The sequence below is a fragment of the Gracilinanus agilis genome, chromosome 4 (genome assembly GCF_016433145.1).
Source record: "Gracilinanus agilis isolate LMUSP501 chromosome 4, AgileGrace, whole genome shotgun sequence".
NCBI classification, from domain to species: domain Eukaryota; kingdom Metazoa; phylum Chordata; class Mammalia; order Didelphimorphia; family Didelphidae; genus Gracilinanus; species Gracilinanus agilis.
In genome coordinates this window covers 142,428,974-142,456,279 of record NC_058133.1, presented here as the reverse complement: position 1 = coordinate 142,456,279, position 27,306 = coordinate 142,428,974, and positions in this window count along the sequence as shown.

Sequence of the window (27,306 nt, the reverse complement as noted above, 5' to 3'; positions counted from 1 at the left end):
GGTCATATCTTCAACTACATATACACTCTGTATACACAATATACATACTTGACCTAAACTTTGGACTTATTGTCTTCCTTTCCAGTTTTGCTCCCTCACCATCTACATTTCTATTTTGAAACTCTCTGGACACTCCTCATTAGCATCTTTTTCCTGTGGAAAACAGGACCCTTGGTATTGGTACAACAGAGTTGAATACCCTCAGGTGTGACACCTTAAAGAGGGAGGCAAAAGAAGCCTCTGAGAACTGACCTCTATCTTCACCTAAGTACTGGCCACTACCAAACAGTCCAAGATCAAGCTGAGACAAATGTCATCCCCAGAAAGTCAACAATCATAATGTCCTTAAGCAGCTGGCTTTGTTTACATTGCAGATGTCATTTTTAAAAGACTGCAAAATGCAATCCAGAATATGAAGCCTTTCTGGCTTTTTCTAAGTTGGTTTTTTAATGGGGATCAATAAATAATTTGAGCACATAGCTAAATTAAAAAACCTGCGTTGCCATATGGGACTTGGTATTCACATGCTGACTAGAAACTAGGCACCCCATGTTAATTATAACCTCTCTCCCCCTGCTTTTTTGTATTTAAAGAAATTTCAGGAAATAGAATGAGAAGGAAAAACACAACAGTTGAGGTTTAAAGCCTGATTGGGCTTCAATAGATTATTTCCCAGCCCCTTAACACATCATTTTTTTTTTTCTGGGGCATGAGTTCCCTGCACAGAAGTTCACCCCAAACCCTGATCCAGTTCTGCAGTTACAGATAAGACACAGCTCAGGGATTATACACCAGGAAACCATGCTGAACACAGGCTACACCCAGACATCCCCGCTGAGCTGTGGCATCAAGCGAATCAAGTGCTTAAATACTAGACACATTTTAGTACAAACAAAAGGAAACAACTCGGGATTTTTCCAAAAAGTGGTACATAAAAAGAAGTGTTATAAAAAAGGAATGTCCTTTAAAATCCACCTGGGGAGCTTGCTATTTGGAGGAACCCTCTGGCAAGTCCTTTTGCAAAAAGGAAACCCCTTTTGTAAAGCCCTTCCAAACCTACTTGGCTATAATTCCCCTTCTCTGACTTGTTCACGTGTCATAAACTCATGCTCTCCATCCCAGCCAAACAGGCTCACACGCTATATCCTGAACTCAGCATTCCATCTTCTGCTTTGGTGTGTTTCCGCCATCATGCCCTTCCTTTTGGAATCCTTAATTTCCTTCCATATTAATTGTCAATAAAGAATCAACAAACATTTATTAAACAGCTATTATGTGGACTGCTGTAGCTCCAAGAAGCTGTAGCATGCTCAATGGCCAAATCCCATTAAAACTGTGTCAGCAGACCAGCAAATCCAGGTTGAGAGTAATTGGCAGCCCTATTATGATGAGCACGTGAAGACTTTCCTCAACAGGAATGGCAGATGAGAGCAACTTGTTGTAAACAGCCATGAAGATAAGTGAGGTAGGCACCATGAAACACTTAGAACTTGGTCAGCCATCAAATATACCAAGATCATCCACTGTATCCCAGGCCATCACCAATCATCTTGACTTTTGTCTTGCCACTAGACTCAGGAGGAGAAAGTAAAGCTGATGATTTTGTATAACTTTGTCTCACTTAAATATGATTCACACACAAGTCAAGACATCACCCTTAAAATACAAAAAATGAATAATAGCTACATTCCACATCCTTCCACATCCACAAATACAAAAAAAAAAAAAATGGCAGTCTTGGCCCTCTGGATGCTTATAATCTCCTGTAAAAAGACAAAAGAAAGCTGAAAAGAGATGGGGGAAGATACTCTGCATGTTGGAGTACTCAAGGAAAACCAGACAGGTGCAATAAGATGGGAAATGAGACTGTGTCTAGACTGATCCCCTCCTTTAATAGAGGATACTAATGAGCTATGAATAATAAGTCTGATTGGATCCTGCATGATGAGATTTATCAATGACGAGTTTCCTTACAGTGCATGAAGAAAAGTGCAAATTGAGCGTTGTCCAGTATACAAGTCCTCAGTGCTCTCTCTTATTCTTGGGCCATCCTTTTGTCCCTAGTTATTAGTGCCCTCTTCCTTCTCAGTTTATCTCACAACAGTTGCCATATTATGTCTCTCCTCTCGATCACATGTATTCACAAAAGAATATAAGCATCCTGACGTCAGGTGTTTTTTTATTTTGTTTTTATGTCTTTCTAGTCTCAGCTTCAAGTTGTGTCTTGATTGTAAATTAGGCATTTAGTGTCTGTTAAAATGAAACTTCTTGCTAATATTTTTGTGTACAAATCCAGGTTTTAATATGTAAGATTTGCTGAAAGGAGAATTCACCTGTACTACTTTATATATAAATCTTGTATTTGCTGCCCCCAAGAGACTGCACAGGCTAAAAAAGGAAGCAACTTTAAGAAGGTTTAGAGACTTTCATGAACCCACCGCTGTTTATCAGGAAGGTTAAGGATTATAACAGGTTGACCTTTAGCTTTCCTTTGGGACAGGGAGAAGGAAAACTCAGAGTCTGACAATATGATGTTTCCTCTGAGATGAAAATGAATCACTTTGGCCCCATGTCCTCCTGCCTAGTGAAAGGGATGCAGAGAGAGACTAGAAAGATACTTCCATATGTCAAAGGCCAAATGCAACTGAGAAGCATTGGTCCCAAAATAAAAAGATGCCTAGAAACTTTCAGGATCATATGAGAAGGGGTACCTAACTCTGGAAATAAGAATGAACAGTCAGGAAGATCCAGATTCACAGACTATCCAGTCACTGAAAGCAGAGACTGTTTTACTTTTGTCATTGTATGACCTAGCACCTAGCACCGTTCCTGGCACATAACAAGAACTTAATAAATGTTTATTGATTGATCATGTTACATTCTTCTATTAGTCTAAAGCAAATCCAGTTTCTTCCTTTTTCAAATCCCATGCCCTCTTTTTATATCACCCATTAACTTCCTATTTCTTATCTGAGGGCTACCTTTATCTCTACAGACATTTCCAGAAGAGAGATGGCAGGATCCATCCTCAATCTGGGGGGATTTCTCAGACTACACTCTTTGAATACTCAAGGAGAATCTCACCCACTAATAGGACCACATGTTCTTCCAGCATTTCAGTCCAGTCCAACTCCATTTGCAGTTTTCTTGCCTGGAGGTCAAATAAAGTGAGTCATCAAACTGGAAAAAAATGTTAGCATAATAACAGAGACTGCTTGCCAGAAGAAGTTTTGGCTTCCTAGGGTCCATGTGTATCTTACATGGCTTTTTTTTCCAGTTTACCCAGAGTACAGAAGCAGTCAGTGACATAGTATGACGTTTGAATTGAGCCAGTGGGAAAGGTCTGTCCAAAGAGAAGTTGGTCTGGAAAGACCCTGCCTATTGGGTGCAACATTTGTGGAGTCTTGCACAGTAGAGTTTTGTGTATTCTGTCTAAGCAGTATGTAAAGAGTGGAGTCAGATTTTGTGATTTAGTCTTCAGCAAAATTGGGGCAATTCAGTGAAACAACACATTCCGATTAAAGGTCATTTTCCCCAAACATTAATGAATGATGATACCAGCTCTGTCAACTTCTGAGTTCTCTTTGCTGACTCATAACACAGATGTTCCAACTCCCTACAGGGAAATTATCTTCTAGAATTTTATTGCAGGTTTTCATTATCAAAATGCTTTGTGCATATATTTACATATTATGGGTCCTATGATTTCACTGGCATACGGAACTCCAGATGAGAAAACACTACATACCAATGGAAGTCAGAAGCCATGCAGCTTATAGTCTTAGAAGAGAGTGGCCCAGAGCAGTAAAGGGTTAAGTGATTTGAACCAGAATAGTCAAAGGTTAGAATTGAACCCAGGTCTTCCTGGCTTGGAGGATGGTTCACTCTCTACTTAAGCTCATTGCCTCTCGTGGTAGAAATTAACAGATATAATTTCCACAAAGGGAAGGAAAAAGGAATTCTGTCATAGGCTCTGGAGAAATATATACTCAGAATGAAATTCAGTTACTGAGTTGCTAAAGGTCTACCACTGACAGATTTCTTTAGACTTAGAAAAGTCACTGTGGCATAGTAGATGGGGAGCCAGGAGGCCTTGGGTTCAAGTTCTACCTAAGACATACATCTATTGCTATTGACTCTGAATGAAGCACTAACTAGTTCCCCAGGGAGCTCTCTAAGGCTACAAATTGCTGAGCAATTATTGCTCTGCTGGTAGAGGAAGTTCCTCATCTGAGTCTCCCTAAACATCTGAGATCACAAATTTAATTTTAAAAATGAGGAGCTGCATTAGACCAAAACTATAACAAACAAAGAGGATGTTTAGTCTGCATACCACTACCATAAGAAAATATTATCTTGGGCCCAGAGCCTGAAGATCAACCTTCACCTTAATGAATGAAATCAACAGGTCCTGTCCTCTATCTCAATATTTTCCAATATGTGTAAAGCATTTTTGATCATGAAAACTTGTCTCTTCTTCAGCTTATTCTTGCTGACATCATACTGACTTCCTCTGTTTTAGATCACTATAATGAACTCCAATTTCCACTTTCTGCCTAGCCCTAGTATTTAATTACTTTAAGAACTTTGACTTCCCTCCGCTGCATCATTTTGTTTACTTGTTTGAATTAGATCTAGAGCCTTGGTCCTCTTTTCCTAGAAGGTTCTTTTCTCTCTACCCCCTACTAATTGGTCTCTAATCTTAAAAATGCATTTACATCATCCATCCCTTAAGGACATGGATTAGGAAGCAAACACCTATTATAATCAAGGTTAGAGGACATCCATCATAGATATACACTTTAAAATGGGAATGAATGGATTTAAGAGAGGGTAACATTGAAATAAACACATGTATGATATTAAGAGCAAAGCCTTTAATTATATTTTTAAAAAACAAAGTCTTAGTCTGTGACCTTAAAGACCATGCAAATACTACAAGATCATAGTTTACAAAACGGCTCAGTCTTCCAAATATTTAAGCCCTTATGATTCACCAGGCAGAGGGATAAGAACTGGATTTTGAAGAAAGGCAAGTTTTTGCCTTCAAGAAACTCACAGTTTAAATAGAGAGATAATATGACAATAACTAATACATACAATATTATACATACACATCTATCAATCTATCTAAAGTATATATAGAAAGTCTTGGAGTAAAGAGCCTGGAAGGAAGCCAAGGAAGTCAGAGGTAGAAGGGAGAGCATTCCTAGTAGGAAGAACAGCCAGTGCAAAGATATGGAGTATCATGTGAAAAACAAGAAGACCAATATCTCCGGACTGAAGAGTTCATGGAGGTGAGTAAAATATAGGAATAGAAAGGTAGAAAGAGCCAAGAGTATAAAGGACTTTAAAGCCAAACAGAGGATTCTATGACTTATTCTGGAGGTAATAAGGAGACACCAGAGTTTATCAAACAGGAGAATGACATGATCTGAGCCTTATGACAAGAAAACCAATTAAAAGAATATTACAGAGTAACTGAGTGGATCGGTGCATAGAGAGCCAGACCTGAAGATGGGAGGTCCTGGGTTCAAATATGGCCTCAAATATTTTCTAGTTTTGTGACTCTGGGCAAGTCACTTAACTGCAATTGCCTAGCCCTTACCACTCTTCTGCCTTGGAACTAATAATTAGTATTGATTCTAAGATAGAATATAAGGGATTTTCTTAAAAAAAAAAAAAAGAAAAGAAAAGAAAAGAAAAGAAGACTATAGTAATAGTCCAGCCAAGAGGTGATGAAGGACTGTACTAGGTTACTGACTGTGTGAATAAGAGCTAAGGAAACCTATACAAGAGATACTGTGAAAGTAAAAATAGCAAGACATTATAATGGATTAGATATGTGAAATGATCAAGAAAGAACAGTCAAGGATAATACTGAGGTTGGGGGCCTAGGCAAATTAGAAAAGGCTGGAAGAAGAGAGCTGGAGGGAAAAGATAAGTTTTGTTTTGGATATATGGAGTGTGACAAGCCTATAAGCCATTCAGTTTGAGAAGTCCAAAAGGCAATTGGTGATGCAAGATTAGAGCACAGGAGAGAGGTTAGAACTGTATATATGGATCTGAGAATCATCAATGTGGGATGATAATTGAACCCATGATAACTGAATAGTATTGATAGAAGAAAGAAGTGAGTACAGCCAGAACTTTGAATGACCTCATGGTTAGTAGGCATTGCCTAGAGGAAGATCCAACAAAGGAGATTAAGAAGTAGGCTGTGGGAGGCCAATAAGAGAAACAGTCTCAAATAGATAAAAATCTGAGACTCCTCTTTTGACCCCTTTTATGTTCCATACCTTTTCTTATTGAAAAAAAACATCATAGCCTTATTGAAAAGCTTTAAGTTCCTAGCAAACCAGACATTAAAGAGTTAACAATTTCTCTCCTTGATAATTAAGAAGCCTGAACTCTAAAATATATTACTTAGTCAGTTAAGGTCAGAACCAGACAAAGCTAGACAAGATTTTATCTGACCAGGTGCAATTCTGAAAATCAAGAGTACAGGACTTAATTTATTTAGGATATCTATGAATTGTAGTTACTACCCCCTGAATTAACCTCCTGCTAATTGGCAGCTGGAATTTGGCTTTGATCCTGGACCTATCTTTCTACTTTTAAGCCTCTAATAGGTTTTTGTATAATTTATAACCCCTACACAGTTGTAAAGTTTTTTTTGTGTGTGTGTAAGTGTGAATTGGGTTTGGTTTACATTATACAAATAAAATCCTAAGCTTATTGCAAAGAGACACAGCAGCACCATGAGCTAACAGAAAGACATGTCCTCTTCTTTCTTATCAACTAAGCCATCATTATCAGACAATCTGGAAATGATAAAAAGATCTTGAGAGTAGGCATCAAATGGTGGAGAACCACAAGAGAGCAGTGTCATAAAAACCTACGTAGGATAGAGTATCCAAGAAGAAATCGTGATCATCGGGTTATAAAGATATAAAAAAGGATGAGAAATTGAGGAAATTACCATTAAATTTATCAATTAAAAGATCATTGGTAAGTGGAAAGCTCGGTTTCATTTGAATTACATGATTTAAATCCAGACTTCAGAGTTTCTAAACTTAAATACTTCTTTTAAAAAGTTGCATGTAGCTAAAGAACAAGGCTAGATTTCAACGAAGGTCTTCCTGATTCTAGGGCCATCGCTCTATCCACTGAATCACTAGCAGACATACAAAATTTACTTATTGTTCAGTTGGAAAAACTGAAGTGAATAAATAACTGAGTGGATTCTAACATAAATATGATTCCAGCTCTCTTCTTAGAAGGCGATATTGCCTCTCTTTAGTCTTTCTTTATCCCTACCCCTCTCAACTGACAGTATATCAGATAACTATTCCTGGAGTACTTTGTCTCATCCCTCCTTTGTCACTGGGGATTCCCTATCTTGGATCTGTAATGCAAGGTGGCTAACAGAAACTTTTTGGTTCTGTAATTTCTAACAGTCACAAAAAGTCAGTTAAACATCTTAGAATCTTCAGAAAGTCAGTTAGAACTTTAAGCTATAAATAGAGGTGAAGTTCCAACTGATGGGGCTTTTGCCTTCTGGCTTTTGCTGTGGCTGGAGGCTTTTGCTTTGGCTTAACCTGTTGGCTTTGGCCTAATTGCTTCGGCCTTGGCTTGTGCTTATTTTGTCTTGGGGAAATTTGGACCTATCTCATTTGTCTGGACCTCTCCCTGATCTCCCATCTCCATCCCTCCCCTTCCCTGAATTTCCTTTGGGTCCTGGGTGGAAGGGAGGGCCTGGTGATTAGACATTGTGGGTTTAGTTTCTATAGGCTAGTAGAGTATCCTCAAATAAGTTACCCCTAGTTTTAATGATTTGATAAAGACTTTACTTAAAAGGCAGTCAAATCTTCCTGACTGGGAGAGCTGGACTCTCTCTGTCTAAACCTCTCCGCGACCCATCCCCCACCATCACCCTCTACCTATCAGCAGTTAGAAAACCCTGAACCCCTCCCCCCTTTTGACTGACCCTAGTATTAATAAATCCCCTTGTTACCTATTCAAACCCTGTGGTGAATCATTGTGTCGAAAATTAAGACGAGGGCTCAAGAGGAAGAAATCATTTTTCTTTATTTCTTGAGAGAACTGGGGGCATCCATCTTGGCAGGAAGTACCTCCCCGAGACTTCCTCCAGCCATCAGTTTGGCTGGCAGGGAGGGGCCCTCTTGACCCCTCCCTCAAGAGACTTTGAAACTAACAAGAGAAACCCTCCAGTCAAACTTAAACATTTCTTACTGACCCTAATTTCCTCCCTGTATTCTCTGTCTCAAGCCTCTGAGAATAAACCTTGTTTGAGCTGCCCTCTCCTACATAGCCCATTTCCTTTACCTCCTATATACCCTCCCATTTACCTTCTTTCCTCCTCCAATCACCTTATAAACACTCTATACCCCCATTAACCTTCCCCACACCCAAATTGCATTCATTTGATCCACTCAGATTATTTATTTATTCTTGATAACATATTATACTATAATGTGTATATTTATATATATTTTATATATAGAAAGGTATATGTAATATACCTTTGGTTTAGGGTATCTCTAGATGATACAACTAGTATATATCAGGGTCAGAACTTGAACCCAAGCCTTCTTAACCTGAAGGCTACCATTCTAAACATATGGTATAGTCTTGAAAATAGAATCACTGAATTTGAGAGTTGGAAGGGACATCTGCTATCTAGTGTGACTCTTATGCAAAAGAAATCCCAACAGATGGTCATCCATCCTCAATTCTCCAAGAAAAAGGAATTTACCACCTCTCAAAGAGCCTTTTGGACTTTTGGTTATTTCTAATCATTAGATTTTCTTGTTTGACATCAGATCTAAATTTACCTTTTTACAGATTCCATTCATTGCTCTTACTGCAGTTCTTCAAGACCAAATAAAACAAGTCTAATGAATGCTTCCTCTATATGCCACTCCTTCAAATATTTAAACATAACTATCCTGTCCTTCCTGAGTCTTCTCTTTTTCAGGGTAAATATGTCCATTTCTTTCAACTCCTCATCCTCATACATCATGTCCCCCAAGCTCTTAAACATCCTGGTTGTCTTCCTGTGAAGACTACAGCTTGTCAATATCCTTAAACTATGGCACCCCAAAATGATCACAGTCATCTAGATGAAAAGTGATAAGGGCTGAATACAGTGGGACTATCATCTTCCCATTTTTGGAAGCCATCCCCCTTAGTGAAGCCTGAGATTACATTACCTCTTTTGGCCACTGTTATGGACAGAAATACTATAGGAACCCAGTAGATGTTAGCAAATCCTCCAAATTCCCATGACACTGGCTTTGAGAATTATAAGTGAAAAAGATATGTTGCAGACCTGGGACAATTTGGATAAACTCTGCTCCCTAGTGGATTGCTCTTGATTCTCAGATCAGGGACTCCAGGGGTGGGCCCTTTGAACAAGAAGAATATAAAAACAGTTTTAAGAAGCTCTTGAGACTTTCAGGAAACTTCCTGATTTTTCTTTCATTAACTGCTTTTAAAAAACACACACACATTGCAAATTGCTTTTACTTGGGGTTATTTGCATATTTCTTCATAAAAGGAATTAATTAGTTAAACCCTCAAGCTCTGAGCTGCTCCAGAAATTGATCCATAATTGGGACAAGTGCCACATCACATTACTAACTCATATTGAACTGACAGCCCGCTAATCCTCTAGGACTTTTTTCAAAACAACTTCAATCTCTCCATGCTTCCCCTTCCTTGTATTTCTGAAGTTGATCTTTTTGTATCCAAGTGGAAACTTTACATTTGTCCATATTGAATTTCATCTTATTATATTCAACCCAGTGCTGTAAGCTGTTGAGATCTTTCTGGATCATGACTCTGTCATCCATTGTGTTAGTGATCCAGTAGATAGACTGCTGGACCTGGAGTCAGGAAATGTGACTTCAAATGTGACTTCAGAAACTTATCTATATGGCCCTGGGAAAGTCACTTAATCTCTTCTTACCTCATTTTCCTATAAAAAGGGAGAGAAGGTAATACCAGCACCTGCCTTGTGGAATTATTATAAGGTTCAAATGAGATTATTTGTGAAGTGCTTAGCACAGTGCTTGACACATAGTAGGACCTATATAAATGTTTATTTCCTTCCTTGCCCCTCAGTTCTGTGTCATCTGCATATCTGATGAGCTACTATTAAATGTAGTAGATATTTAATAAATATTTGCCACAATTTACTTAGTAGAGGTTCAGAAAAAAAGGAGCAATAATTAAAAGATGCAGAAAGGTTTCAGCTTAATATAAGGAAAGTCTGTATCATTTAGAGCTGTTTAAAAAGCAGAATGGGATAAGCTGCCTCAACAGATAATGATCTCCCTATCAGTGAAAGTCTTCAGAGATTGGGAATGTTGTAAAAAAAAAAATTCCAAATACAACATAGTTTGAAATAGATGATCTCTGAGGTCAAGTCCAACTTTGAGATCATCTGATTATAATCTAAATTTGATTAGGATAGCATTTTGCTTGTCTCGGCTCCATAGACTGAATGAATACAGGCATATGACATCTATAAGAATAAAGTGAAATTCACAAGTAATGAAAAAATGTTGGTGACTATGAAAGGAGCTGTTCTTGTGTGAACTTGCTACTACCAAGAAGACATAGCTATTTCATACCTTATTTGATACACAAAACTCCTATTGAATTATTCTATCTAAAAATTCATCTTTTCAGTAGATTCAAAATAAGATCACTCAGTTAATGGGTCATCAGTCTATAACTACTTTCCTTACTTTTTGACTTATTAAATTGGGAGCTTTTCTATCTAAAATGTCTCAGAGAAATTAACCCCCATTCTAAAGAATAATAATGAAAAAGGAAGGCATTGAGTAAGGGAATATCCTATTAATCAATCCTCAGAATTGGTCCAGGGCTAGAATGGTTTATAATTTTACCTGGAAACCAGTGACTTTCCAATATCCTTCAAAGAAAATGCTGATAGTATTTAATGAGAGACAATGTTATAAGGCAAGGTTTCAAACTTGGATTGCAGTGACTTTATATTGATTTTGATAACCACAAATTAACATTATCTATGTTATATTATATTTTTATGTATTTTGTTAAATATTTCCCAATTACATTTTAATCTGGTTCCTGATACACTTGGGAGTTTTCTAGCCACATGCCATCCAAGGGCTGTGTGTTTGATACTTCTGCTATAAGGGGAAAGACCCCTGAGTTTTTTCCACTCTGAGACCCTATGGCCTTGTGTCAGAAGCTATCCAACAGCTCCAGTGGTCTGGGAGGTGCATGGTTTAGGTAAGAACATATAAATCTGGGAACTGTCTGTCTGTCAGTTCATGACTGCTCCAATCTGACATGGAGCTTCAGGTTTATTATATACAGAATTCAAAATCCATTTCACATAAAGCACAATAGAGTTGCAGCTGTACAGACACTCAAGGTTACAAAGTTACATCATAATTGACATATGACTTACAAAATTTTCTCCCATGAAGATTAAACCCGGATGACACAAGATTCAAGGTTAGAAATAAGTGTCATTTTTATCTAAAAGTTATTTCAGGGAAAGGCTTCCATACTTTAAAAGATATCTTTAATGAATGAGTCTTTAACATTATGGGGTAGAAAGTACCTGACTGAATGTGAAATTGTCTGACTGCCTGATTTGACCTTGGCTGTCTAGGAATAGATACAGGGCCAGGCCAGCTTCTACTGATTTTTGCTCTTTTCTCTTGGGAAAAATTAACTCCTTAGTTATTGGTTTACTATACAGTACTTAAAGGCTTTCTATAAAACTTGAGGCTATTCTAAAAACTAAATTAATATGCTTCCAATAATAAAAAGAGCCATCAGGAGGGGTCCAGCTTTTTATCTTAGATAGGCCATCCATCATCTGACACAATCCTTTCAGGTCAAATGACTCAATATATGACCCTGTCAGTTATATTAACTTTGATGGGGTCTGGATAAAAATATCTATTAGAGACCCTGTTTCTCTCAATGGCTTCCAACAACCTTGAGTTATTTTTTGTCCTCCACAGCATCTGTACTTTTCATTTTAGGTGAAAGGGGTGTAGGGTCCCAGTGATCCAAACTTCTAGGTTTTGCAGCCAGTTCAGCATTGATTCCCTGGAAGGTAAGGAATGATTTTTAGGAATTGTAAGGGGGGAAAGAGGGTCTTATGGGTTCAATATATTAAAAGATGGTCACCAGAGGATTGAACTATTATCAATCCTCAATTAAGAATAATCTCAAGTCAAAATTGACTTTTATGGAAGTTTATTTACAATTAAGAAGAGAGATGGGTTATAAGGAAATAAGAATCTAACCCAGTAGGTAATTTATTACAAATCCTCTAATTAATCCAGGTAGATCTTAACCCTCAGCTGAGAGTTAGAGGGCCAGAGGCCCAGAGGTGAATGGAGCAAAACTTCATTCACCGAGTCTACTAAAAGAATTTTCTTAAGAGAAGTTCAGGAAGATTCAGTCAGTCTTTAACTCACCTTGTGGAATTCAAAGAAGATATTTAAAGCAGTCTCACCAGGGTCCCAGCATTCCAACACTCCTCTATGAACCAGAAAAGGTCCGTCACCAGACACCCTCTTCCACCAAAGACCCCAGCTGACTGGGGACCTTCTCCTTTGAAAGGGGTCACTTATGCATCACTTCCTGTGCCTTCATCCTAATTTGCATGTCCAATCACAATAGACCATTCTGATAGTACTGCACAGATTGCCATAGCAGTCACCCACTCTAGCACATGTGGGTTACGGACCTCCCAGAATTAGAGGTATTCTCACCTTTGGTGATTAAATCTAAAGATGGGCAGTGTAAACTTAATCTAATTATCACAGGAGCTATATGGCAACCATTCCATAGATATGAACATAGTGCAACTAATGCTGTGTAGGAATGAGCTAAGTTTGAACCTGCTCTTCTCAGAGCCTGAAATAGTATAGCAGATAATGTGTCTCCAAATATAGGAGGAAATATTTGTACTTTTTTCATATTATATCTTCCAAGTAAATCTCATTTCATAAAAACTTATTGATGATAGTTAAGTGGAACTGTAAGGTATAAAGATGAAGCACCAGGGATGTTAAAATATAACCAAAATGGTTTGTGGGTACACACTGGGTTGAAGGAGAAACAGGACAAACCAGGATAGGGAGACCAGGGTTCACTGTTTTATCAGACACCAGAATGGCAGTTGGCCCAATGGACACCCAGCTCACCCTAGGCCAGGGTCTATGCAACCAGCAGGCAAGGTAAAAGTTTAAACAGTTTAATTGAGGTAACTAAATAAAGGAAGGGATAGGGGATTCTACACTTGAAAACCTAAAGGGCAAAACACAGGGGGCAGGGAAGGACTTAGCTACATTATTCTAATTGACCTAAGCCAGGCAGGACCCAAAGGAGTAGTACTAAAGTCACAGGGAAGGCTCCCTCAAACCTGGTTCCAGCCAGGTTTGGTCAGCACAGCTAAAGGGCCTGAGGGTGGCTTTGAGGGTCTCATGGTAATCCAAGGATGATCACAGGATGCCAAGAGCCAAGGTGGTCCAAGGTACCCAGGTAGGGTGAGTGAGCTTGAGATGCTGTCTACCAGATCCCAAACCACTTCCCCATTTGGTGCAGCCCTGCAGGTCTTGTCCACTTGCTGAAAGCCTTCACCTCTCAGGATCCCAGGGAATCAGGATGCAGTTTTTCCCTAACTCTGAGATCTCCCAGGGTTAGCAAAAATTATGTCCAACCACTAATGGAGTCTCTCTCAGAACACAAGCCCACTTCCTGCTCCATTCATGTTGGAATCCTCCAGCCCTTCCTGCTAGGTACAATACTAATATTTAATTTAATTGCTAAATAAACCCTCACAACAAAGGCTCAAGAAGATTGCACTAAAAAAGAGACATCTCCAAATCCTTCAGGGGAACCTAGAACTCCAAGGAACAGGACTGACCTGACTGGCTTTGGGAGAGTGAGGTAGAGCATATTTGCTACATGTATACAGAGTAGATGGGAGGTAGACTCAGAGAGAAGGCACTAGATGGATGGAGAGAGGGCAACACAGAGAAATACCTCCTGTAGAAAATGGGATTTGAAATGCTTTTTGAAGAAAGTCAGGGAAAGCTAAGAGTTGTAAGTGAGAGAGGGGACAGAGCATTCTAATCCTGGGGGGCAGCCAGTGCAATGGATTACAATTGGGACATAATGTGGGAGAAACAGTAAATAGGTGAGTGTAGCTGGATCACCGAGTTGGGTAGAGGGGTAGCATTGTAAGAAGACTAGAATAAGGTTCTCACTTGAAAAATAAAGGTTTTAGACTAGATGATCTCTAAGGTCTAAGTCCCATATTCTGTAAATTCCTCATCTTTTGAAATTACTTAGATGACCTCATACATTGACACTAATATTTGGGAACTGAAATTGCAGGCTATTTCCCTGTCTTGTGGTCTGGCCAGGCACCCAAGCAAGGGTCAGAAAATTGGATAACCTTAGCTATCTGAGGTTATCCAACCAGAGAGAAAATAATCAATTATGTGTGGGCCCCATCTGCTGGTTTCTAGTATGTTTGCCCTGAAGTAAATCAAGCATTGTTCCCCTAGGTTCAGTCCTGCCAACAAACCCATATCCATAGAGCTGATCAGCTGCCAACTTCTGCCACGTGGGTGGTCTCTATTAGTCCTGCAGCTAGTCAATGGGGGAACCATAAGCGCAGATGTGACCCTGTCAAACCAGGTACATGCACTACGGCACTGCTGGAGGCACTGACAACTGGAACAATAACTTGTGGTGCCAAAGAGGTTTTTAAAAAATGATTTTCTTTCCTCTAAAATAGTTACCATTTGGAAAAATAATAAGCTATTTCCTCTAGCTGATAAAAATCAAATGCTCCTTTTGTTTCTTGTGAACATCTTAATACTCATAACAATATATTTGTAGTTTAATCAATCAATTAACAAACATTTATTGGACATAAAAAATGTGCTCAGAACATTGTGTATTCTGGAGGAAAAAATAGAAAAATATATGTGACCCAGGGGTGAATTAATGTAGCCACTTGGTGGGTATGTTCACATCCATGATACTCAAGAGAAAATTATCTATTTAAAATCTCAGCTCAGAAGTTCCCAGTTTCTTTTTTAAAAAATCAACTTTTCTTTGTTATTTCGAATGTGACAATGACCAACAAACACAAATACTTTCCTGATTTTGTGTCCCATTTAGACTTGTCCTCTATTCTCTTCTGTCCATTAGAAAATGCCCAATAACACTTTTTTCTTTCTTTTCTACTTTTGGCATCACTGTTACTATTCTCTCTGCCCCCAATTTACTTCCCTTGAAAATTAAAAGAACTCTTCCTTGTAACAAATAAGCATTGGCAAGAAAAAGCAATCTACATATTAGTCAAATCAGAAAATGCATTCTTCACTCTCTTCTCATTCTATATCTCTAGTCTAGCACCTCCATTGGGAAGTGGGTAGTTATGTTCCATCATCCATGTTCTGAATGCTTAGAGTTGCTAAGCCTTTCAAAGTTGTTTCTCTTTGCAATATTATATTCATCATATAAATTCTTCTTCTGGTTATTTTTATTTCATCCTGAATCAGTTCATATGTGGAACCCAGAGGGTTAAAAATAAAATTCCTGACCTAACTACTGACCCTTGCCAGAGAGTTAGAACTAAAATCCCTGACCCTTTCATGATACTGTAGTAAAACAGGCTTATCTGCAGGAATTCCAATGCTGCAGCTATCTGAACAGACATCTGTTTCCCAAGTTCCTGTTTCCTTGTATGGCTCCTACTTAAATACTGGACCTCTAGACCAGCTAGGGGTCCACTTCAGCTTTTAGGAGTGAGACCCTAGCTTGAGCTAGACAATAAAGTCCCTTTGCATTTTGCGTTGCTGACCTCAGACTCATTATTGGGATGGCTCTGGGCAATTCACATACTGATTCGATTCGTGCAGATCTTATCAGTTTTCTCTGACACTTTCTCTTATTTTCATGGCACAATAATATTCCATTTCATTTACATATCATCATTTATTCAGTCATTCCTTAATTGACAGATACCCCTTTACTTTCCTTTTCTTTGCTACCATTCTACCAATAGAATGTTGCTATGAATATCTTTCTACTGTTAACCTTGAAAAACACAGAACTACTAAAGTAGTCAAAAAAGCAAGTCTTTAATCAGGAAAGAGAGAGTGTTCAATATTTTGGCAGCCATACAGAGTCAAATGCCTAAAAACCACACAGAGCCAAAGGCTCTAGCACTCTAGCAATGGTATCTCTCAGAGGATTACTGTGCTAGATGATTCTCTGAAGAACAATAGAATTTGGAGAACTTATATACCATTTGGGGAACTAAGGACAGGGAAGTATGATGGATTGTCATTATCTTGGCTACAAAAAAAAATGCAAAGTCCAAGACAGGATTATCAGAGAGAGTCTGATGCTTTATAATAGATACAAAAGGGAAGGGTTTAGCCAAGGTCTGGGCTACCTGGGAGAGGACTTTGATGCAATGTGAGAAACTACTAGGACAAAAGGGATTAAGGTCTATAGCACCCACACACACACACACACTTGGATCCTTAGGTACCTTAAAGTCCATTGTTCAGTCTGAAAGGACTGAGTCTGGGACTTCCCTCAGGGTGAATTCTTAGGGGACAGGGGCAGATTTGCAGTCTCCAGATTTCAAGTTGACACTACATATGGGTCCTTTCCCTCTTTCTTTTATCTCTTTCATGTGTTTGCCTAGTCATGGTATCAGGGTCAAAAGGTATTTGGGCACAGTTCAATAACTCTTGGGTGTAGTTCCAATTTGCTTTCCAGAATGACTTGGACCAACTTATAGTTTCACCCATAGTGCATTGTTATAACTATTCTCCCATATATATTTCATCAGTTTTCATTTTCCTTTTCTGACATTTGACATTTCTTTTTCTGTCCATTTAATGGTTCTCAAGTTAAAGTTGTTTTAATTTGCTTTTATTGGTGCTATGGAGCATTTTAATATGGTTGTTAATAGCTTGGATTTCTTCCCTGAGAACTGGGCAGCTAAATAGAGCTCTGGATCTGGAATCAGGAGAGACTTGAGTTCAAATGCAGCCCCTGGGGAAGTCACTTAACCTCTGTTTGCTTCAGTTTCTTCTACTGTAAAGTGAGGATGAAAATAGCACCTGCCTTTGTTGTGGGGTGAAATGGTAAACCCCTGGGTTTGGGAAAGGATACTTTTTGCAAAACTACAAGACTTTGAAACTTAGCTTAAAAGTAAAAAGAGAGATTTATTAGTAATGTAGAATTTTGGCCAGCAAGACAACATGAGTGGAACAGCCCTGGGGGGTTGCTCTCAGAATGCTACAGTTCTGGGGTTTTTATATTCTTTACAACAGTGAGGACGTGGTGTTGTGTCATACTGTAGATGTGATTCTAGAGTGGTAAACACTCAGGCATTCATTGAGGTGTTTAGTCATCTGACAGGGGTCTGCCTGGAGACCCTCATAGTTTAGGGAACAGATGGATCCCTGAGATACAGCCCGATGGTATCAAGGTGTAGCCTGGAGGTATATCTCTATATCCATCTCAATCTAAACGAAAATCCAGAGATGCTAATAATCTCGGTGTCTTATAGAAGTTATCAGATAGTTCTTGGGTTAGGAGTCACAAGGACAGAAAGGAATAAGGGAATTTCCCTGTTTACAGTTTGCCTGGGTTAAGGGGTTACAATGCCCATGCCACCTTCAAGGTTACTTTAAGGATCAAATGAAATATATTTGTAAAGTGTTTAGTATGGTGTCTGAGTAAGCACTTTACAAATGCTTATTTCCTTCTCTTTCTCTTTCAGATTAAAGTGGTATAAATAAGTCTCTACTCTATAAATCAACTTATTTAAATGCTTATTCCTTTCCCCCTAATTTATATATGTGTCCTATTAGGTGGACTACCAAATATTAATACATTTTGTAATAATTCTGAATAGATAATGGAATAATATCCTTTTATCTTATCCTTTTTGAGTTTGTTGATATTACAAAAAGACTGATTTCTTTGTTGATTTATTTTATTTCCTACTACTTTTCTGAAGTTATTAACTACATGTTTTAATTAAGTTTTGATTGAATCTCTGATTTCCTAACTAGGCCATTATGTCATCTTCTGTGGAAGGCCAATAAGAGAAACAGAATCTTAAATAGATGAAAACCTGAGACTCCTCTTTTGACTCCTTTTCAGATGCACACCTTTTCTTAATAATATTATAAGTCCCACTGGAAAGCTTTAAACAAACCAACAGTTACTGGGTTAACAATTTCTCTACAAGAAAATTAAGATCCCTAAACTCTAAGAATAGTCCTAAGTCAGCCAAGGTCAGAGCTAGACAAAACTTCATCCAACCAGGTACAGTCCTCCCAATAAAAAATACAAGACTCAATTCATTTAAGATATCTATAGAATATAGTTACGTTCTCAGAATTTGCTTGCTGATATCCAGGCAGCTAGAATTCAGCCTTGGACCCTGTTCTATCTTTACTTTGAAGCCTCCAAGGATTTTCTTTTGTATGATTTGTAACCTCTATCAGCTGTAAAGTTTTTCTTTGTGTTCTTTGTGTGAAAATAGTACATAATAAACTCCATGCTCCTGGAGACAGAGCTGGAAGCATGAGCTACAAGACAACTCCAGTGTCCTGTTATTTCCTTATCAACTTAACTGTCTTTATCAGATTATCAGAGATGATAAAGAGATCTTGAGATTTGGCGCCTGATCACAGGGACCTTGGATCTTGGATCGCTGGACTCAAGTAAAGGTTTGCCCTCCCCCTCAGACAAATCCCAAATTATGACAGTTTATTTTCTGCCCGAAGAAGAGCAAGAAATTCAGAGTTTTCAGAACTCTCCCCTTAAGGGAAGACAGGAAGTAAAAGAATAGATTAACAGGATGGGACACAATGAATCAAAGGAAAGAACTCTTTTTATTGATATAACTAAGCACATTCTCAGAAAATGGGGAGTAAAAATGAGTAAAGAACAGCTCACTAAATTTCTTGATCTTATTCAAAATCGTAGTCCATGGATTCCCTTAGAATTCTGGCAAAAAGTTGGCAATGATTTGAAAAATTATTATACTGAGCACGAATCAGAACAAGTGCCAGAAAAAAATTCATTGGCTGCTGAAAAAACAACTTTGTTATCTGGTCAGAATGCAGAGAATGAAATCTTTAAGGTTTCAATGTTAGAATCAGAGGAGGAGAAAAAGGCTCCTTGTAAATCAAACCAAAGCTTTAAAATCCGAATGAAAAAGCCACTAGCAGTGGACCCTCCTCCACCTAAAAACCTCTATTCAACAGAGGAAAGAGAGATAAAAGCAGAGGAGCCTCTGCAGCTTGGAGCTCCAGCTCCACAGCCACAGCCCTGGAATATAGGGTTTAAAGTAGCAGTACAAAATGCTCAGAAGGAAGGAGATATGTCATTCTGTTTTCCAGTTATTTTTAGAGCAGAAGAATTGGATGATGATGAAGAAGTAGCTCCAACATGGGAGCCTCTTCCCTACAAAGTGTTAAAAAAAATTAAGACAGCTTGTGCTTCATATGGTCCTGCTTCTCCATACACTTTAAGTTTGGTGGAAACTTTGGGGGGCAATTTGGATGACCCCCTTTGATTGGATTCAGACCTCGAGATATTCCCTTGCTGCAAGGGACTACCTTTTTTGGAAATCAGAATTTGATGAATTGGCAAAACAGAAGGCAGCCATTAATAAGAAACAGGGCATCAAAGTTACTAAAGAAATAATTGGAATAGATGAATGGGAATTACATGCCAATCAGATTAATTTACCTAGAGAAACTCTAATTCAATGTACAAAGTGTGCCTTAGAGGCTTGGAAAAGGATCCCAGTAACTAAGAAACTGTCCACAGGTTTGGCCAAGATTAGACAAGGATCAGAGGAAAGATACTCAAATTTTATAGAAAGATTAAATCAGGAGGTAAAAAAATATACAATTGATGAATATGCAATCCGGATAATAGTCAAAAAGTTTGCCTATGACAACACCAATAATGTGTGTCAGAGTATGCTTCAAAATGTTAAAGAATTTGGGACTATTAGTGACTACCTGAAAGCTTGTGAGAACTTTACTCCAGCATATATGCAGGGGATAGCCATCGCAGTAGCTCTGAAAGGAAAAACATATTCTAAAATTATTAAGGACTCAAAGGCTGTAAAAAACTCTTGTTCCAATGCCCCTAACTCTTTGTGTCCCAGATGTGAGAAAGGTTGCCATTGGAAGAAAAATTGTAATTCCAAATTCCATCGAAATGTTTGCAGATTACCTGATAAGAGATTTCAGAGAAGATGGAAAGGAGGCCAAACACCAGCCCCACCAATGTCTAAATTTAATCCAAGAATTCATCCTAGTTTAGCCAGTTCCTTGCTAAAGTTAACCAATTTTCTGAATAATAAACTTTCCTTTTTCTCCAGATTTCTTTAGCCACGTAAGATGTGATTTATTGATCTTTGATAAGATGTCTTATATTTCTTAGAGTATGCATGAAATGCCTGGGAAATATGCCTTTGATCAGTCTGTGTATCTATACGTTGTGTTTATGTGTCTATGATCCATTTGTAATTTAAGTGTTATGGTTTTGTTTGTCTGTGATCACAATGAAATTTTGGAGAAAATAAATCTCTCTCTCATTCATTCTGGAGGAATGGGAAAGACAAAAAGAGGAATCATGGATTTTCATCTATTTAAGACTGTTTCTCTTGGCCTCCCACAATCTTCAAAAAGTGATCATTTTGTTTCCTCTTTGTATTGATAATTTTCCTGATATCAAAACAACTCTTCATTCCTGGACTAAATCCAACCTGGTGAGAGTGATTAATCTTTTTAATATGTTGCTTTTCTTATTTTATATTTGGGGACTGATATTCATTGGGGATGTTGGTCCAGAATTTTCTTTCTGTCTCCTTGGTTTTGGTGTCAAGACTATATTTATATCATAGATAGAATTTGGTAAGATCCTTTCTTTTAATATTTCTTGTAAACAACTTACATATTGAATTATTCTTCAAATGTTTAACAGAATTTATTTGTAAGTACATATAGTACTAGGGTTTTCTTTCTTGGGAATTTATTCATGATTTGTCCATTTTTTTCCCTTAGATTGGGTTATTTGCAGTCTCTAATTCTTATTCTCTTACTCTATGTTTATAGATTTGTATTTGCCCTTTCCTTTTAACGGTTGTGTTGGCATATGATTGGACAAAAAATTATATTTTTTTCCTTTAAACCTTCATTTGTTGTGAATTCTTTTTCATTTTTGACATGGTAAATTTTATTTTTCTCTCCTTTTATTTAAGTATGCCAAGAATTCATCTATTTTATTAGGTTACTTTTTTTAAGAAGTCAGCTTCTATTTTTATTTATTAATTCAGTGAGTCAACATATTCAATTTTGTTAATTTTGTCTTTGTATTTTATAATCCTTATTTTAATGTTCAGTTTGAAGTTTTTAATTTGATGTTTTTGAGTTGTATGCCCAATTCTGTGATCTTTTCTTTCCCTCTTTTGTTGTTGAAAGAGTTTCGAGATATTAATTTTCCCCTCAGGACTGCTTTGGCTGAATAACAAAAGTTTTGCTGTGTTTTCTAATCATTTTCTTTGATGAAATTACCTGTTTTTCCATGATTTATTCTTTGATTCACTGTTTCTTTAGGACTAAATTATTCAATTTCTATTTAAATGTGAATCCTTTCTTCAAAGACCCTTTGTTAATTATAATTTTATTGCACTTTATTGCTCTTAGCTACCATGCCTCAGCTGCCTTCTGACTTCCCCTCTTCTTCTATGAGGAATTATTTCCAGAACTTACATATTGGAAAAGACCAACCACCCCTGGTTAACCTTGAAAAACACAGAACTACTAAAGTAGTCAGAAAAATCAAGTCTTTAATTAGGAAAGAGATAGTGTTCAATATTTCAGTGGTCATACAGAGTTGAATGCCTAAAAACCACAGAGCAAAAGGCTCTGGCACTCTGACCAGTATCCTGAGAGGATCACCAAGCTAGATGATTCTCTTAAGAACAATAGAATTCGGGGAATTTATGTACAATTTCAGAAACTAAGGACAGGGAAGTATGATTGATTCACATTACCATGGCTACAAGGAAATGAGAGGTCCAAACTATACTGACAGGATATAAACAGACTTGGGAAAGAAACCATAGCCAGAGGCTGGGGTGTCAGGGAGTGGTCTACATACAATAGATACTAAAAGGGAAAGATTCCACCAAGGGCTGGGCTACCTGGGAGAGGACTTTGATATGATGGGAGAAACTACCAGGACAAAGGGATATTTAACATTTGATTTAGATCTACTAGTTCCATCCAGCTAGGACCATTAAGTACCTTAAGGTCTGAAATGGCTAAATCTGGGACTTCCCTCAGGGTGAATTCTCAGAAGAACAGGACAGAATTGGGGTCTCCAGATTTCAAGTAGGCACCCTGTTTCTCCAAATTTAGCCAATACTCCCCCACCAGCATATTCCTTGTACTCATGATTTTAAATTTCCTTTTCATGTGTTTTCTTCTTATTAGAATGCAAGTTTTTTTTTAAACCCTTACCTTCTATCTTAGAATCAATACAGTGTATTGGTTCCAAGGCAGAAGAGCTATAACCACTAGGCAATGGGGGTTAAGTGACTTGCCCAGGGTCACACAGCTAGGAAGTATCTGAGGCCAGATTTGAAACTAGTGACACCGGCATTTTGCAAAGATGGCAGGGTCCCTGTACCCCTTAACTCAGGCAGGTTGTGAATAGGGAAATTCTCTTCCCCCTTCCTGCCCTTGTGACTCCTGAGGCAAAAACCATTATCCTTGGAGTCCTTTAAGTTGAGATAGACAAAAGAGATACACCTCAGGGCCACACCTTGATAGCCTAAGCCCCCAGGATCTCAGATAGATCTCCCACCCATGGAATGCCAGAGTGCAAGAATTCATATGGACACTCTTGTAAAGGATACAAAACCCCTGAACTGGGGCATCTGGGAGCAGAGCAACCCAGATAGTTGCACCACTCATGCTGCCCTGCCATGTCTTAGGAGCAACCTTCTCCCTCAGGGTTGCTCTGCTCATGCTGTCTTGCTGGCCATTAATCCTATCTTACTAATAAATCTTTCTTTTTTACTTTTAAGCTCAGTTTGGAATCCTCTCACTCTTGAGAAAGGTTTCCTTCCCAAACCCAAGGGTTCCCTATTTGCACCCCTATACACATCTCTAGGCCTGGCTCTCAGTCCACCAAGCCACTCAATTGCCCCCAGAATGCAAGTTTTTTTAATGAAGAAAATTTCTTTTTTATTGTACTTTCATCTCTAACACTCAGCATTATATCAACACCAATTCTGTCCTGGTCTTCTGAGAATTCACCCTGAGGGAACTCCCAGATTTAGCCAGGCACATAGTAAGTGCTTAATAAATATTTTTGACTGACTGTGGTCAATAAAGGATGCTTTCGATATTTCTAATTGTATAATGTGTTATGCTCGGAGAAGTATCCCAATAAATGAGTCTTGAACCAACAATGCAAGATGCAAAGGGACTTTATTGTCTAGCTCGAGCTAGGGTTTCTCACAAAAAGTTGGTGAGAGACCCCAAGCTGTGCCTGGGCTTGAGTTTTTATGGAGTAGTAGTCAGAAGGGTAGAGGAATGTCTTTAGGTTGGGAAATCCTGAAGATAAGGGGAATGTCCTAAGATATTCTTGTAGATAAGGGGAATATCTGCAGGGAGGAGATCCTGGGGAGAAGGGGAAGGTCTCCAAGGTAGATAAGGTCAGTCCTGGGAGACTGGAGGTCTGTAAGGTTTGGGATTACTGTGGACAATTCTATTTCACCATAATGTCATATAAGAGTCAGGCCCATAATGTCATACAGGGGTCAGGATTTTTAATTCTGACTCTTTCTAGGTTCCACATTCTCCACTTTTGGAGTTGGATCATAAAGAAATCATTCTTAAATGTCATTACAATCAGATGGTATCGGGGAGATAGCCCGGTACTGTTGCTGATGGACCATAAGCTATACAGTGTTGATACGATCTATGACAAAGGTCACTAGTCTATCATAGTGGAAGCAAAGGAATTTTCCTGCCTATAGTTTGCCTGAAAACTTTTTCACTATGGGAGTACAATGTTCTATGCTGTCTCCGGGGCACAATGTCCCACAATGTCCCACAATGTCCCACAATGTCCCATGCCGTCTCCCTAAATATCTAAGGGAAGAGGGCAAATGGTTTCAATCTTCTGTAGCTTCTTCAAGCTGATAAGGGGCGTAGAATCTCTGAGAGGGGGAGCAGGAGGAGGAGGAGCTGTGGGCACAGGGTCTTCAAGGGTGTCTCTGCAGCGAATGCCAAGGTCCTGAAGGCTTGGAGAACAGGGACTGTTTCCCCAGACTGGCAGACTTGTCACAAGGGGGAGCATCCATCCCTAAGGCAGAAGGATAGAACCTAGGACTAGGGCAAAAACTAGGACACCAGATACAAAGAGAGAAAATTAGCACAATAGAAACTGATATTAAACACTAACATTTGGGTATCTTAGCCAACAGATTTTATCCCCAGAAATCATCCTCTGACAGGAATTGAACCTTTTAGGAAATTTGATCCCTAAGTTGTTTGCAGAGTTGGCATGTGATGTTTCTATTAAAGAATACCCTTTTGCAGAGCCCACATTAATATGGCATCTATAACTACTTGAATAACAACACTTTACAGATAAATTTCTTTATCCCAGATTCTGGAGGAAATCCAGAAAGCCCTGGGTTATTTCCAGGGTCAAGATCCAAACTTCAGTTGTGGTAAATTAAGGCTGCAAGCTATAAGTCATCTATCACTAAACTTCACCTACTTCTCAAAGTATGTTCCCTAACAATTTGATAATTTTCAATTATTAACCTAACAGGTTGTTTGGGGAGATGGAAACATTAATTTACAACTTGTATTAAGTGCTGATTATGGGAACTTGCTCCAAAAAGGGAAGGCAGAGAGGAAAAACATTTCCTCACGTTCCAAGGGACACATAGTGAGGGGCTCCATGTACAGGCCAAAGCTGTCACTAGTTCATGCCATCCTTGTGTCACTCAAGGATTAGTAGCCTAGATGGTCAGAAGAGGTCAAGTCCAGATTGAGCCCTAGAATTGCCTCTCTAACCATCACAGAACATTCTCTGTCTTTTGCAATATATTATCATTGGATCCCAGAAGCCTTCTCCTTCCTTAAAAGACAAGTCTTTCCCATTACAGCTCAGATAAATTCTGCTAAGCAGCAGTCTTGAAACAATTTCCATACCCTCAAACAAGCCTTTCACATCCCTACCAGGCTGATCAATCAGTTATTCTTACATATTTTGGCAATAATTAACATATCACACTTTAGTCACAAAACCTGAATTAAGGAACAGGATTGCTGGATTGAGTAGCTCCACAGTAAATATAAATCAGGGCTGTTATCGCTTCCTGTACCTGGGCCATCTGAAAGACTAAGACAACTCAGACAGGAATCTCTTCAGTGTAACTTTCAAGAGAATTCCAGAATCATTTGTGATTTTTCCAACACCATATACACTAATTTTAGAAATTATCCCTAGGTCAAGGATCCAATTATAAGAGTAGAACATCTCTCTATTCTTTTTCACCTCATTATCTGTTCTCTTTCATCTCTCCTCTCTCCTTCTTCCTCTCTCTTTTTCCCTCAAACCCTCTGCTTAAAAGCAGAACACAACTTCCATTTACCCATAAGGAATCTGCATATTCAGGACATTCAAGTGTCTCTTTCTTCTGTATTCCAACACAACATACCTCTTCACTTTCTCTGACTCTCTGTAACCATCACAAAAATAAACATACCATTTGGTATCTCTTCAAATGCTAATCAATAATTCCCAAGAATTGAGACACTGTACCTTTAGCATAGTGCTCATAAATTATAAGATTCAGTTCATAGTACAAATTGGTAAACTGAGGTAACCACTGAGGAGTGAACAAAACCTATGATACAGTCATGTTAACAATGAGCTTTTGCTTACATTCAAACAATACTTAAAATACATGTTTTAGCAACAATTTATGTAAAAATCATATTTAAAGGAATATCACAAAGCATGTATAGCATTACAGAGTCTATTTCCAATTACAAGATTTGAAACTTTTAAACACTGTAAACCTTAAAGCAAGCCTTTTGACAAGCAGGCTGCTTATCTATTTTTAAAACCAGGAAGTCAAATATAATAATAAAGTTAGTCAACTTTAATACACTGAGATGAAAAACCATTTGTGATAGTTTTTTTTAAACCCCCCAAAAAACCATTTATGATCAATTTAAACACTTAAACCTATTATATTTTTAGACCTCTTATGATGGGAGGATAGATAAGGATGGAAAACAGTCTTCTTGAGATTAACATGGGCTTTGTGCAGAGATGGCAGGGACCCTGCACCCCCCAACCCAGGCATGCCATGGACAGGAAAACTCCCTTCTCCTGTAACAAAAGAGATACACCTTCGGCCACACCTTTATAGCCTAAGCCCTGAGGATCCCAGATAGATCCTCCACTCACCAAAAGCCCTAGTGCAAGGAGTCACGTCCACACTTTTGAAAAGGGGGAATAGGGGGCAACCCCTGACAGTTGCTTCACTCCTGCTGCCATGCCATGCCATGGAGGACAGCCCCCCAGGGCTGCTCCACCCATGCTATCCTGCTGGCCACCAATCTCATCTTAGCAATAAATCTTACTCACTTCTAAGCTAAGCCTGGAGTCCTCTCATTCCAGAGAAGGGCCTCCCCACCACCCCCAACCCAGGGGCTCACCATTTGCATCTCTATAACAACTATACTGCTAAAAAAAACCCTCTTTTACAAGATATCCATTACTTTTCCATCAACTTTTACTTGCTTGAAAATCTCCTTAAACCCTCTTAAGTATACAATTAAAATATACTCATCTTTAAACTCTTTAAGATCTTACTTATATACTGTGTTGCTATATCAGTTCCTAAGTATCAAAGTGGAACAGTTAAAAGTATTTCTCTCTTTCCTTCCTGTTTGCTTGTGAGTAATTTACCCTAAGGCTGCCTGGCTTGATTTAGGTTTTTATGACTTAAATCTTGTCTCTTATCTCTCTTTAACAAGTGAGATCACCACAATTTAAAATTTTGCATGTATCAAAGCTTTCATAATAAATTATTCTCTATAAATTTTAGTTTGAACTTCACAACTTCTAAATAACTTCAAGTCCTTTAGTAAT